The sequence below is a fragment of the Pseudophryne corroboree genome, unplaced genomic scaffold (genome assembly GCF_028390025.1).
Source record: "Pseudophryne corroboree isolate aPseCor3 unplaced genomic scaffold, aPseCor3.hap2 scaffold_2621, whole genome shotgun sequence".
Lineage (NCBI taxonomy): Eukaryota > Metazoa > Chordata > Amphibia > Anura > Myobatrachidae > Pseudophryne > Pseudophryne corroboree.
This window is the reverse complement of record NW_026969281.1, coordinates 3654-17331: the sequence shown is the minus strand read 5'-3', so window position 1 is coordinate 17331 and position 13678 is coordinate 3654. Positions and strand designations below refer to the sequence as shown.

The window sequence follows — 13678 nt, the reverse complement described above, 5'->3', positions numbered from 1 at the left end:
CTGACTGGCTGGCTGATGCACAATCATTTGCATTTGGTCCGCCTCCGACAACCACACCCACCAGACGTCTGCCGCCCGTCCCGTCTGTCCCTGCTGGCTCCGTGCTTATTATCACATTGACACAATGCTATGCACTTGCACTTCATCACTTAAGCAGTGGGACATTCATTCTGCAATGGAAGGTTCCCTGGCTGCCTTGAACCTCCTGTCTCTAAAATCTGGATTGTTTCAACCAACCCGTTCATCCTGGCAGGCAGATTTCAATTTTTCACTACAGTGTGAGGGCTCTGTGAAGTCATCATGATGCACACTCTATGATGTCATCATGATGCGACACATGTGATGTCATCATTATGCGACACACGTGATGTCACAATGTGCTTGGCTGTATGGACTGCATTTGCTTGGCTTGCTAACTGACATCCACTTGAGGGAGACACACACCAGGAGATGGATGCAGCATATACACATACTGCAGAGCTTGTGCCTTTAGTGCCTGTAACAGCAACTATCCACACCTCCTGCAACCAGCGTGGACACCACCGCCACAAAAATAAAAATTAGTTCCAAACATGAACAGGTCGAAAAGACCAGCCGAAAGGATGATCATGATAGTAAGTTAAAAATGTAGGAATTCATTTCGAAGAGGTAAGGCTTCTTCGTTCGTACTTAGTTTGCATTCAAGAATTAGGCCTACGTAGGCCTCACATCCAAATGCTGATCAACTGTTTCAATTTGTCTTGTGCAGAAGGAGGGAATTCAATGGAGACAAGAAGTAGACGCTAAATAAGACTCCACACAGTAGTTCACAGGTGCTTTTATTCATCCATTGTAACATTTTAATAGACAGCAAAGATTGAATACAATTTTGACACAGTATAAAAAGCATGCTTACAAAATCCAAGAGTTGATCAATGCAGCAGGCAAAAAAACATTGCAAATCCTGGGGAATAAGCTGAGAAGTCAGCATTCATCTATTTTTGGAATACAGAATAGGAAAGGTGCACCGGTCCCGGAGGTACTGCAATACCGGGTCAATGCGTGGAGTGGACAGAGCAAGCTCTTCTTCCATCTCCCTGTTCTAAAAATCCATTTAATATATGGCCCCCAGATAGGGGGCGTATCAGATATTAAACTGATAAGAACAGATACTACACTTGATCTTAGCCAAAAGGCCGAGAAGCGATAACCCGAATGTGGGCTGAGGGACCGGCGCAACCGAAACAGGATCTACAATCCATCATGGAGAATCACCCTCCCCAACGCACGCTCACACTATCTGCAGATTGACTTGACTTTTGTTGGCGGCGGCGGCGACAGCAAAGAAGAGGAGGAAGGAAGGAGAAGTCCGGACTGACAAGCAGGCAGTCACCCAGGCGCGCGCAACCACATTCCATCACTCACTCCTGCATCGTGAGTTTTCTCTCCTCTCCTGTCTTGCTGGCTGCTTGACTGACTGACTGGCTGGCTGATGCACAATCATTTGCATTTGGTCCGCCTCCGACAACCACACCCACCAGACGTCTGCCGCCCGTCCCGTCTGTCCCTGCTGGCTCCGTGCTTATTATCACATTGACACAATGCTATGCACTTGCACTTCATCACTTAAGCAGTGGGACATTCATTCTGCAATGGAAGGTTCCCTGGCTGCCTTGAACCTCCTGTCTCTAAAATCTGGATTGTTTCAACCAACCCGTTCATCCTGGCAGGCAGATTTCAATTTTTCACTACAGTGTGAGGGCTCTGTGAAGTCATCATGATGCACACTCTATGATGTCATCATGATGCGACACATGTGATGTCATCATTATGCGACACACGTGATGTCACAATGTGCTTGGCTGTATGGACTGCATTTGCTTGGCTTGCTAACTGACATCCACTTGAGGGAGACACACACCAGGAGATGGATGCAGCATATACACATACTGCAGAGCTTGTGCCTTTAGTGCCTGTAACAGCAACTATCCACACCTCCTGCAACCAGCGTGGACACCACCGCCACAAAAATAAAAATTAGTTCCAAACATGAACAGGTCGAAAAGACCAGCCGAAAGGATGATCATGATAGTAAGTTAAAAATGTAGGAATTCATTTCGAAGAGGTAAGGCTTCTTCGTTCGTACTTAGTTTGCATTCAAGAATTAGGCCTACGTAGGCCTCACATCCAAATGCTGATCAACTGTTTCAATTTGTCTTGTGCAGAAGGAGGGAATTCAATGGAGACAAGAAGTAGACGCTAAATAAGACTCCACACAGTAGTTCACAGGTGCTTTTATTCATCCATTGTAACATTTTAATAGACAGCAAAGATTGAATACAATTTTGACACAGTATAAAAAGCATGCTTACAAAATCCAAGAGTTGATCAATGCAGCAGGCAAAAAAACATTGCAAATCCTGGGGAATAAGCTGAGAAGTCAGCATTCATCTATTTTTGGAATACAGAATAGGAAAGGTGCACCGGTCCCGGAGGTACTGCAATACCGGGTCAATGCGTGGAGTGGACAGAGCAAGCTCTTCTTCCATCTCCCTGTTCTAAAAATCCATTTAATATATGGCCCCCAGATAGGGGGCGTATCAGATATTAAACTGATAAGAACAGATACTACACTTGATCTTAGCCAAAAGGCCGAGAAGCGATAACCCGAATGTGGGCTGAGGGACCGGCGCAACCGAAACAGGATCTACAATCCATCATGGAGAATCACCCTCCCCAACGCACGCTCACACTATCTGCAGATTGACTTGACTTTTGTTGGCGGCGGTGGCGACAGCAAAGAAGAGGAGGAAGGAAGGAGAAGTCCGGACTGACAAGCAGGCAGTCACCCAGGCGCGCGCAACCACATTCCATCACTCACTCCTGCATCGTGAGTTTTCTCTCCTCTCCTGTCTTGCTGGCTGCTTGACTGACTGACTGGCTGGCTGATGCACAATCATTTGCATTTGGTCCGCCTCCGACAACCACACCCACCAGACGTCTGCCGCCCGTCCCGTCTGTCCCTGCTGGCTCCGTGCTTATTATCACATTGACACAATGCTATGCACTTGCACTTCATCACTTAAGCAGTGGGACATTCATTCTGCAATGGAAGGTTCCCTGGCTGCCTTGAACCTCCTGTCTCTAAAATCTGGATTGTTTCAACCAACCCGTTCATCCTGGCAGGCAGATTTCAATTTTTCACTACAGTGTGAGGGCTCTGTGAAGTCATCATGATGCACACTCTATGATGTCATCATGATGCGACACATGTGATGTCATCATTATGCGACACACGTGATGTCACAATGTGCTTGGCTGTATGGACTGCATTTGCTTGGCTTGCTAACTGACATCCACTTGAGGGAGACACACACCAGGAGATGGATGCAGCATATACACATACTGCAGAGCTTGTGCCTTTAGTGCCTGTAACAGCAACTATCCACACCTCCTGCAACCAGCGTGGACACCACCGCCACAAAAATAAAAATTAGTTCCAAACATGAACAGGTCGAAAAGACCAGCCGAAAGGATGATCATGATAGTAAGTTAAAAATGTAGGAATTCATTTCGAAGAGGTAAGGCTTCTTCGTTCGTACTTAGTTTGCATTCAAGAATTAGGCCTACGTAGGCCTCACATCCAAATGCTGATCAACTGTTTCAATTTGTCTTGTGCAGAAGGAGGGAATTCAATGGAGACAAGAAGTAGACGCTAAATAAGACTCCACACAGTAGTTCACAGGTGCTTTTATTCATCCATTGTAACATTTTAATAGACAGCAAAGATTGAATACAATTTTGACACAGTATAAAAAGCATGCTTACAAAATCCAAGAGTTGATCAATGCAGCAGGCAAAAAAACATTGCAAATCCTGGGGAATAAGCTGAGAAGTCAGCATTCATCTATTTTTGGAATACAGAATAGGAAAGGTGCACCGGTCCCGGAGGTACTGCAATACCGGGTCAATGCGTGGAGTGGACAGAGCAAGCTCTTCTTCCATCTCCCTGTTCTAAAAATCCATTTAATATATGGCCCCCAGATAGGGGGCGTATCAGATATTAAACTGATAAGAACAGATACTACACTTGATCTTAGCCAAAAGGCCGAGAAGCGATAACCCGAATGTGGGCTGAGGGACCGGCGCAACCGAAACAGGATCTACAATCCATCATGGAGAATCACCCTCCCCAACGCACGCTCACACTATCTGCAGATTGACTTGACTTTTGTTGGCGGCGGCGGCGACAGCAAAGAAGAGGAGGAAGGAAGGAGAAGTCCGGACTGACAAGCAGGCAGTCACCCAGGCGCGCGCAACCACATTCCATCACTCACTCCTGCATCGTGAGTTTTCTCTCCTCTCCTGTCTTGCTGGCTGCTTGACTGACTGACTGGCTGGCTGATGCACAATCATTTGCATTTGGTCCGCCTCCGACAACCACACCCACCAGACGTCTGCCGCCCGTCCCGTCTGTCCCTGCTGGCTCCGTGCTTATTATCACATTGACACAATGCTATGCACTTGCACTTCATCACTTAAGCAGTGGGACATTCATTCTGCAATGGAAGGTTCCCTGGCTGCCTTGAACCTCCTGTCTCTAAAATCTGGATTGTTTCAACCAACCCGTTCATCCTGGCAGGCAGATTTCAATTTTTCACTACAGTGTGAGGGCTCTGTGAAGTCATCATGATGCACACTCTATGATGTCATCATGATGCGACACATGTGATGTCATCATTATGCGACACACGTGATGTCACAATGTGCTTGGCTGTATGGACTGCATTTGCTTGGCTTGCTAACTGACATCCACTTGAGGGAGACACACACCAGGAGATGGATGCAGCATATACACATACTGCAGAGCTTGTGCCTTTAGTGCCTGTAACAGCAACTATCCACACCTCCTGCAACCAGCGTGGACACCACCGCCACAAAAATAAAAATTAGTTCCAAACATGAACAGGTCGAAAAGACCAGCCGAAAGGATGATCATGATAGTAAGTTAAAAATGTAGGAATTCATTTCGAAGAGGTAAGGCTTCTTCGTTCGTACTTAGTTTGCATTCAAGAATTAGGCCTACGTAGGCCTCACATCCAAATGCTGATCAACTGTTTCAATTTGTCTTGTGCAGAAGGAGGGAATTCAATGGAGACAAGAAGTAGACGCTAAATAAGACTCCACACAGTAGTTCACAGGTGCTTTTATTCATCCATTGTAACATTTTAATAGACAGCAAAGATTGAATACAATTTTGACACAGTATAAAAAGCATGCTTACAAAATCCAAGAGTTGATCAATGCAGCAGGCAAAAAAACATTGCAAATCCTGGGGAATAAGCTGAGAAGTCAGCATTCATCTATTTTTGGAATACAGAATAGGAAAGGTGCACCGGTCCCGGAGGTACTGCAATACCGGGTCAATGCGTGGAGTGGACAGAGCAAGCTCTTCTTCCATCTCCCTGTTCTAAAAATCCATTTAATATATGGCCCCCAGATAGGGGGCGTATCAGATATTAAACTGATAAGAACAGATACTACACTTGATCTTAGCCAAAAGGCCGAGAAGCGATAACCCGAATGTGGGCTGAGGGACCGGCGCAACCGAAACAGGATCTACAATCCATCATGGAGAATCACCCTCCCCAACGCACGCTCACACTATCTGCAGATTGACTTGACTTTTGTTGGCGGCGGCGGCGACAGCAAAGAAGAGGAGGAAGGAAGGAGAAGTCCGGACTGACAAGCAGGCAGTCACCCAGGCGCGCGCAACCACATTCCATCACTCACTCCTGCATCGTGAGTTTTCTCTCCTCTCCTGTCTTGCTGGCTGCTTGACTGACTGACTGGCTGGCTGATGCACAATCATTTGCATTTGGTCCGCCTCCGACAACCACACCCACCAGACGTCTGCCGCCCGTCCCGTCTGTCCCTGCTGGCTCCGTGCTTATTATCACATTGACACAATGCTATGCACTTGCACTTCATCACTTAAGCAGTGGGACATTCATTCTGCAATGGAAGGTTCCCTGGCTGCCTTGAACCTCCTGTCTCTAAAATCTGGATTGTTTCAACCAACCCGTTCATCCTGGCAGGCAGATTTCAATTTTTCACTACAGTGTGAGGGCTCTGTGAAGTCATCATGATGCACACTCTATGATGTCATCATGATGCGACACATGTGATGTCATCATTATGCGACACACGTGATGTCACAATGTGCTTGGCTGTATGGACTGCATTTGCTTGGCTTGCTAACTGACATCCACTTGAGGGAGACACACACCAGGAGATGGATGCAGCATATACACATACTGCAGAGCTTGTGCCTTTAGTGCCTGTAACAGCAACTATCCACACCTCCTGCAACCAGCGTGGACACCACCGCCACAAAAATAAAAATTAGTTCCAAACATGAACAGGTCGAAAAGACCAGCCGAAAGGATGATCATGATAGTAAGTTAAAAATGTAGGAATTCATTTCGAAGAGGTAAGGCTTCTTCGTTCGTACTTAGTTTGCATTCAAGAATTAGGCCTACGTAGGCCTCACATCCAAATGCTGATCAACTGTTTCAATTTGTCTTGTGCAGAAGGAGGGAATTCAATGGAGACAAGAAGTAGACGCTAAATAAGACTCCACACAGTAGTTCACAGGTGCTTTTATTCATCCATTGTAACATTTTAATAGACAGCAAAGATTGAATACAATTTTGACACAGTATAAAAAGCATGCTTACAAAATCCAAGAGTTGATCAATGCAGCAGGCAAAAAAACATTGCAAATCCTGGGGAATAAGCTGAGAAGTCAGCATTCATCTATTTTTGGAATACAGAATAGGAAAGGTGCACCGGTCCCGGAGGTACTGCAATACCGGGTCAATGCGTGGAGTGGACAGAGCAAGCTCTTCTTCCATCTCCCTGTTCTAAAAATCCATTTAATATATGGCCCCCAGATAGGGGGCGTATCAGATATTAAACTGATAAGAACAGATACTACACTTGATCTTAGCCAAAAGGCCGAGAAGCGATAACCCGAATGTGGGCTGAGGGACCGGCGCAACCGAAACAGGATCTACAATCCATCATGGAGAATCACCCTCCCCAACGCACGCTCACACTATCTGCAGATTGACTTGACTTTTGTTGGCGGCGGCGGCGACAGCAAAGAAGAGGAGGAAGGAAGGAGAAGTCCGGACTGACAAGCAGGCAGTCACCCAGGCGCGCGCAACCACATTCCATCACTCACTCCTGCATCGTGAGTTTTCTCTCCTCTCCTGTCTTGCTGGCTGCTTGACTGACTGACTGGCTGGCTGATGCACAATCATTTGCATTTGGTCCGCCTCCGACAACCACACCCACCAGACGTCTGCCGCCCGTCCCGTCTGTCCCTGCTGGCTCCGTGCTTATTATCACATTGACACAATGCTATGCACTTGCACTTCATCACTTAAGCAGTGGGACATTCATTCTGCAATGGAAGGTTCCCTGGCTGCCTTGAACCTCCTGTCTCTAAAATCTGGATTGTTTCAACCAACCCGTTCATCCTGGCAGGCAGATTTCAATTTTTCACTACAGTGTGAGGGCTCTGTGAAGTCATCATGATGCACACTCTATGATGTCATCATGATGCGACACATGTGATGTCATCATTATGCGACACACGTGATGTCACAATGTGCTTGGCTGTATGGACTGCATTTGCTTGGCTTGCTAACTGACATCCACTTGAGGGAGACACACACCAGGAGATGGATGCAGCATATACACATACTGCAGAGCTTGTGCCTTTAGTGCCTGTAACAGCAACTATCCACACCTCCTGCAACCAGCGTGGACACCACCGCCACAAAAATAAAAATTAGTTCCAAACATGAACAGGTCGAAAAGACCAGCCGAAAGGATGATCATGATAGTAAGTTAAAAATGTAGGAATTCATTTCGAAGAGGTAAGGCTTCTTCGTTCGTACTTAGTTTGCATTCAAGAATTAGGCCTACGTAGGCCTCACATCCAAATGCTGATCAACTGTTTCAATTTGTCTTGTGCAGAAGGAGGGAATTCAATGGAGACAAGAAGTAGACGCTAAATAAGACTCCACACAGTAGTTCACAGGTGCTTTTATTCATCCATTGTAACATTTTAATAGACAGCAAAGATTGAATACAATTTTGACACAGTATAAAAAGCATGCTTACAAAATCCAAGAGTTGATCAATGCAGCAGGCAAAAAAACATTGCAAATCCTGGGGAATAAGCTGAGAAGTCAGCATTCATCTATTTTTGGAATACAGAATAGGAAAGGTGCACCGGTCCCGGAGGTACTGCAATACCGGGTCAATGCGTGGAGTGGACAGAGCAAGCTCTTCTTCCATCTCCCTGTTCTAAAAATCCATTTAATATATGGCCCCCAGATAGGGGGCGTATCAGATATTAAACTGATAAGAACAGATACTACACTTGATCTTAGCCAAAAGGCCGAGAAGCGATAACCCGAATGTGGGCTGAGGGACCGGCGCAACCGAAACAGGATCTACAATCCATCATGGAGAATCACCCTCCCCAACGCACGCTCACACTATCTGCAGATTGACTTGACTTTTGTTGGCGGCGGCGGCGACAGCAAAGAAGAGGAGGAAGGAAGGAGAAGTCCGGACTGACAAGCAGGCAGTCACCCAGGCGCGCGCAACCACATTCCATCACTCACTCCTGCATCGTGAGTTTTCTCTCCTCTCCTGTCTTGCTGGCTGCTTGACTGACTGACTGGCTGGCTGATGCACAATCATTTGCATTTGGTCCGCCTCCGACAACCACACCCACCAGACGTCTGCCGCCCGTCCCGTCTGTCCCTGCTGGCTCCGTGCTTATTATCACATTGACACAATGCTATGCACTTGCACTTCATCACTTAAGCAGTGGGACATTCATTCTGCAATGGAAGGTTCCCTGGCTGCCTTGAACCTCCTGTCTCTAAAATCTGGATTGTTTCAACCAACCCGTTCATCCTGGCAGGCAGATTTCAATTTTTCACTACAGTGTGAGGGCTCTGTGAAGTCATCATGATGCACACTCTATGATGTCATCATGATGCGACACATGTGATGTCATCATTATGCGACACACGTGATGTCACAATGTGCTTGGCTGTATGGACTGCATTTGCTTGGCTTGCTAACTGACATCCACTTGAGGGAGACACACACCAGGAGATGGATGCAGCATATACACATACTGCAGAGCTTGTGCCTTTAGTGCCTGTAACAGCAACTATCCACACCTCCTGCAACCAGCGTGGACACCACCGCCACAAAAATAAAAATTAGTTCCAAACATGAACAGGTCGAAAAGACCAGCCGAAAGGATGATCATGATAGTAAGTTAAAAATGTAGGAATTCATTTCGAAGAGGTAAGGCTTCTTCGTTCGTACTTAGTTTGCATTCAAGAATTAGGCCTACGTAGGCCTCACATCCAAATGCTGATCAACTGTTTCAATTTGTCTTGTGCAGAAGGAGGGAATTCAATGGAGACAAGAAGTAGACGCTAAATAAGACTCCACACAGTAGTTCACAGGTGCTTTTATTCATCCATTGTAACATTTTAATAGACAGCAAAGATTGAATACAATTTTGACACAGTATAAAAAGCATGCTTACAAAATCCAAGAGTTGATCAATGCAGCAGGCAAAAAAACATTGCAAATCCTGGGGAATAAGCTGAGAAGTCAGCATTCATCTATTTTTGGAATACAGAATAGGAAAGGTGCACCGGTCCCGGAGGTACTGCAATACCGGGTCAATGCGTGGAGTGGACAGAGCAAGCTCTTCTTCCATCTCCCTGTTCTAAAAATCCATTTAATATATGGCCCCCAGATAGGGGGCGTATCAGATATTAAACTGATAAGAACAGATACTACACTTGATCTTAGCCAAAAGGCCGAGAAGCGATAACCCGAATGTGGGCTGAGGGACCGGCGCAACCGAAACAGGATCTACAATCCATCATGGAGAATCACCCTCCCCAACGCACGCTCACACTATCTGCAGATTGACTTGACTTTTGTTGGCGGCGGCGGCGACAGCAAAGAAGAGGAGGAAGGAAGGAGAAGTCCGGACTGACAAGCAGGCAGTCACCCAGGCGCGCGCAACCACATTCCATCACTCACTCCTGCATCGTGAGTTTTCTCTCCTCTCCTGTCTTGCTGGCTGCTTGACTGACTGACTGGCTGGCTGATGCACAATCATTTGCATTTGGTCCGCCTCCGACAACCACACCCACCAGACGTCTGCCGCCCGTCCCGTCTGTCCCTGCTGGCTCCGTGCTTATTATCACATTGACACAATGCTATGCACTTGCACTTCATCACTTAAGCAGTGGGACATTCATTCTGCAATGGAAGGTTCCCTGGCTGCCTTGAACCTCCTGTCTCTAAAATCTGGATTGTTTCAACCAACCCGTTCATCCTGGCAGGCAGATTTCAATTTTTCACTACAGTGTGAGGGCTCTGTGAAGTCATCATGATGCACACTCTATGATGTCATCATGATGCGACACATGTGATGTCATCATTATGCGACACACGTGATGTCACAATGTGCTTGGCTGTATGGACTGCATTTGCTTGGCTTGCTAACTGACATCCACTTGAGGGAGACACACACCAGGAGATGGATGCAGCATATACACATACTGCAGAGCTTGTGCCTTTAGTGCCTGTAACAGCAACTATCCACACCTCCTGCAACCAGCGTGGACACCACCGCCACAAAAATAAAAATTAGTTCCAAACATGAACAGGTCGAAAAGACCAGCCGAAAGGATGATCATGATAGTAAGTTAAAAATGTAGGAATTCATTTCGAAGAGGTAAGGCTTCTTCGTTCGTACTTAGTTTGCATTCAAGAATTAGGCCTACGTAGGCCTCACATCCAAATGCTGATCAACTGTTTCAATTTGTCTTGTGCAGAAGGAGGGAATTCAATGGAGACAAGAAGTAGACGCTAAATAAGACTCCACACAGTAGTTCACAGGTGCTTTTATTCATCCATTGTAACATTTTAATAGACAGCAAAGATTGAATACAATTTTGACACAGTATAAAAAGCATGCTTACAAAATCCAAGAGTTGATCAATGCAGCAGGCAAAAAAACATTGCAAATCCTGGGGAATAAGCTGAGAAGTCAGCATTCATCTATTTTTGGAATACAGAATAGGAAAGGTGCACCGGTCCCGGAGGTACTGCAATACCGGGTCAATGCGTGGAGTGGACAGAGCAAGCTCTTCTTCCATCTCCCTGTTCTAAAAATCCATTTAATATATGGCCCCCAGATAGGGGGCGTATCAGATATTAAACTGATAAGAACAGATACTACACTTGATCTTAGCCAAAAGGCCGAGAAGCGATAACCCGAATGTGGGCTGAGGGACCGGCGCAACCGAAACAGGATCTACAATCCATCATGGAGAATCACCCTCCCCAACGCACGCTCACACTATCTGCAGATTGACTTGACTTTTGTTGGCGGCGGCGGCGACAGCAAAGAAGAGGAGGAAGGAAGGAGAAGTCCGGACTGACAAGCAGGCAGTCACCCAGGCGCGCGCAACCACATTCCATCACTCACTCCTGCATCGTGAGTTTTCTCTCCTCTCCTGTCTTGCTGGCTGCTTGACTGACTGACTGGCTGGCTGATGCACAATCATTTGCATTTGGTCCGCCTCCGACAACCACACCCACCAGACGTCTGCCGCCCGTCCCGTCTGTCCCTGCTGGCTCCGTGCTTATTATCACATTGACACAATGCTATGCACTTGCACTTCATCACTTAAGCAGTGGGACATTCATTCTGCAATGGAAGGTTCCCTGGCTGCCTTGAACCTCCTGTCTCTAAAATCTGGATTGTTTCAACCAACCCGTTCATCCTGGCAGGCAGATTTCAATTTTTCACTACAGTGTGAGGGCTCTGTGAAGTCATCATGATGCACACTCTATGATGTCATCATGATGCGACACATGTGATGTCATCATTATGCGACACACGTGATGTCACAATGTGCTTGGCTGTATGGACTGCATTTGCTTGGCTTGCTAACTGACATCCACTTGAGGGAGACACACACCAGGAGATGGATGCAGCATATACACATACTGCAGAGCTTGTGCCTTTAGTGCCTGTAACAGCAACTATCCACACCTCCTGCAACCAGCGTGGACACCACCGCCACAAAAATAAAAATTAGTTCCAAACATGAACAGGTCGAAAAGACCAGCCGAAAGGATGATCATGATAGTAAGTTAAAAATGTAGGAATTCATTTCGAAGAGGTAAGGCTTCTTCGTTCGTACTTAGTTTGCATTCAAGAATTAGGCCTACGTAGGCCTCACATCCAAATGCTGATCAACTGTTTCAATTTGTCTTGTGCAGAAGGAGGGAATTCAATGGAGACAAGAAGTAGACGCTAAATAAGACTCCACACAGTAGTTCACAGGTGCTTTTATTCATCCATTGTAACATTTTAATAGACAGCAAAGATTGAATACAATTTTGACACAGTATAAAAAGCATGCTTACAAAATCCAAGAGTTGATCAATGCAGCAGGCAAAAAAACATTGCAAATCCTGGGGAATAAGCTGAGAAGTCAGCATTCATCTATTTTTGGAATACAGAATAGGAAAGGTGCACCGGTCCCGGAGGTACTGCAATACCGGGTCAATGCGTGGAGTGGACAGAGCAAGCTCTTCTTCCATCTCCCTGTTCTAAAAATCCATTTAATATATGGCCCCCAGATAGGGGGCGTATCAGATATTAAACTGATAAGAACAGATTTTTGATTGAAAAAGCGTCTTTATTGGTATAAAGTTGCAAAAAACAGACGGTAACATTGACAAACATAAGTGCCGTGTCGCAGCACAGGCCAAAACACAGCACAGATGCAGACTGTATAGTGCAGTCGAAGAACTACGGCGCGGGCCTGTAGCCTACACTGTAGTTCTCAGGCTGCACTATGCAATTAAACGATACAATAACACAACAGTAAATAAGGCTATGGGTGTGGAGGGTAGGGGGGTGAGGGAGGGTGAATCACAAGCCCGAAGCTTTATTGAAGGACAGACACATATAAGGGGAAGGGCAATAAATAGAAGACATCAATAAAACAACAGACATTGTGAGTGAGGGGGCAGGGGCCACGGTCCCAAAGTCTCATTTTCGGTTCGGACAAGGGGAGAGGGGCAGAAAAAGGGGGGCTTTAGTCCTCTTCTTCCTCAGGGCTGTCCATGGTGGAATAGTCTCTGAGCAGGCTGTGGACCAGCCTGCAACAGTCCTGGATGGACATCCTCTCCCTCCTCAGAATGAGGCGGTTCCTGGCAAGCCACGAAGCGTCCTTAACACAGTTCATAAGGCGCCAGGCTTCCTGGATCGCCCCAACGGTGTGGGTGCCAGGGAATAGTCCGTAGAGTACCGAATGGTACGTGAGACAGTTCCTTGGCACAGAGTTTTTCAGTTCGTTTTCCAGGGCGTCCAACAACAACTGGGCCCAGGCACAGTCCCAAAACAGGTGCATGGATGTTTCTTCATGTATGATGCACCTGGGGCAATGTCTGTACCTGCACAGGTTCCGGGAGTGCATGAATGACCGGAGGGGCAGGCCCCCCTGGATGGCCATCCACGACAGGTCTTTGTGTCTGTTTGTGAGCCTTTTAGAGG

General features: G+C 46.6%; 9 non-coding genes across 9 annotated transcripts; all 9 read right to left on the bottom strand.

Moving 5' to 3' along the window:
• Window positions 1–996: 996 nt before the first annotated feature.
• Window positions 997–1187, bottom strand: LOC135012991 (U2 spliceosomal RNA). The gene has a single exon (XR_010211794.1). It is a non-coding gene; the product is annotated as a U2 spliceosomal RNA (small nuclear RNA).
• A 1265-nt stretch (window positions 1188–2452) lies between these two features.
• On the bottom strand, window positions 2453–2643 carry LOC135012990 (U2 spliceosomal RNA). The gene has a single exon (XR_010211793.1). It is a non-coding gene; the product is annotated as a U2 spliceosomal RNA (small nuclear RNA).
• A 1265-nt stretch (window positions 2644–3908) lies between these two features.
• On the bottom strand, window positions 3909–4099 carry LOC135012989 (U2 spliceosomal RNA). The gene has a single exon (XR_010211792.1). It is a non-coding gene; the product is annotated as a U2 spliceosomal RNA (small nuclear RNA).
• Window positions 4100–5364: 1265 nt separating this feature from the next.
• On the bottom strand, window positions 5365–5555 carry LOC135013017 (U2 spliceosomal RNA). The gene has a single exon (XR_010211819.1). It is a non-coding gene; the product is annotated as a U2 spliceosomal RNA (small nuclear RNA).
• A 1265-nt stretch (window positions 5556–6820) lies between these two features.
• LOC135013016 (U2 spliceosomal RNA) lies at window positions 6821–7011 on the bottom strand. Its single transcript, XR_010211818.1, has one exon. It is a non-coding gene; the product is annotated as a U2 spliceosomal RNA (small nuclear RNA).
• A 1265-nt stretch (window positions 7012–8276) lies between these two features.
• LOC135013010 (U2 spliceosomal RNA) lies at window positions 8277–8467 on the bottom strand. The gene has a single exon (XR_010211813.1). It is a non-coding gene; the product is annotated as a U2 spliceosomal RNA (small nuclear RNA).
• A 1265-nt stretch (window positions 8468–9732) lies between these two features.
• LOC135012999 (U2 spliceosomal RNA) lies at window positions 9733–9923 on the bottom strand. The gene has a single exon (XR_010211802.1). It is a non-coding gene; the product is annotated as a U2 spliceosomal RNA (small nuclear RNA).
• Window positions 9924–11188: 1265 nt separating this feature from the next.
• Window positions 11189–11379, bottom strand: LOC135012988 (U2 spliceosomal RNA). Its single transcript, XR_010211791.1, has one exon. It is a non-coding gene; the product is annotated as a U2 spliceosomal RNA (small nuclear RNA).
• Window positions 11380–12644: 1265 nt separating this feature from the next.
• On the bottom strand, window positions 12645–12828 carry LOC135013015 (U2 spliceosomal RNA). Its single transcript, XR_010211817.1, has one exon. It is a non-coding gene; the product is annotated as a U2 spliceosomal RNA (small nuclear RNA).
• Between the last annotated feature and the right edge of the window lie 850 nt (window positions 12829–13678).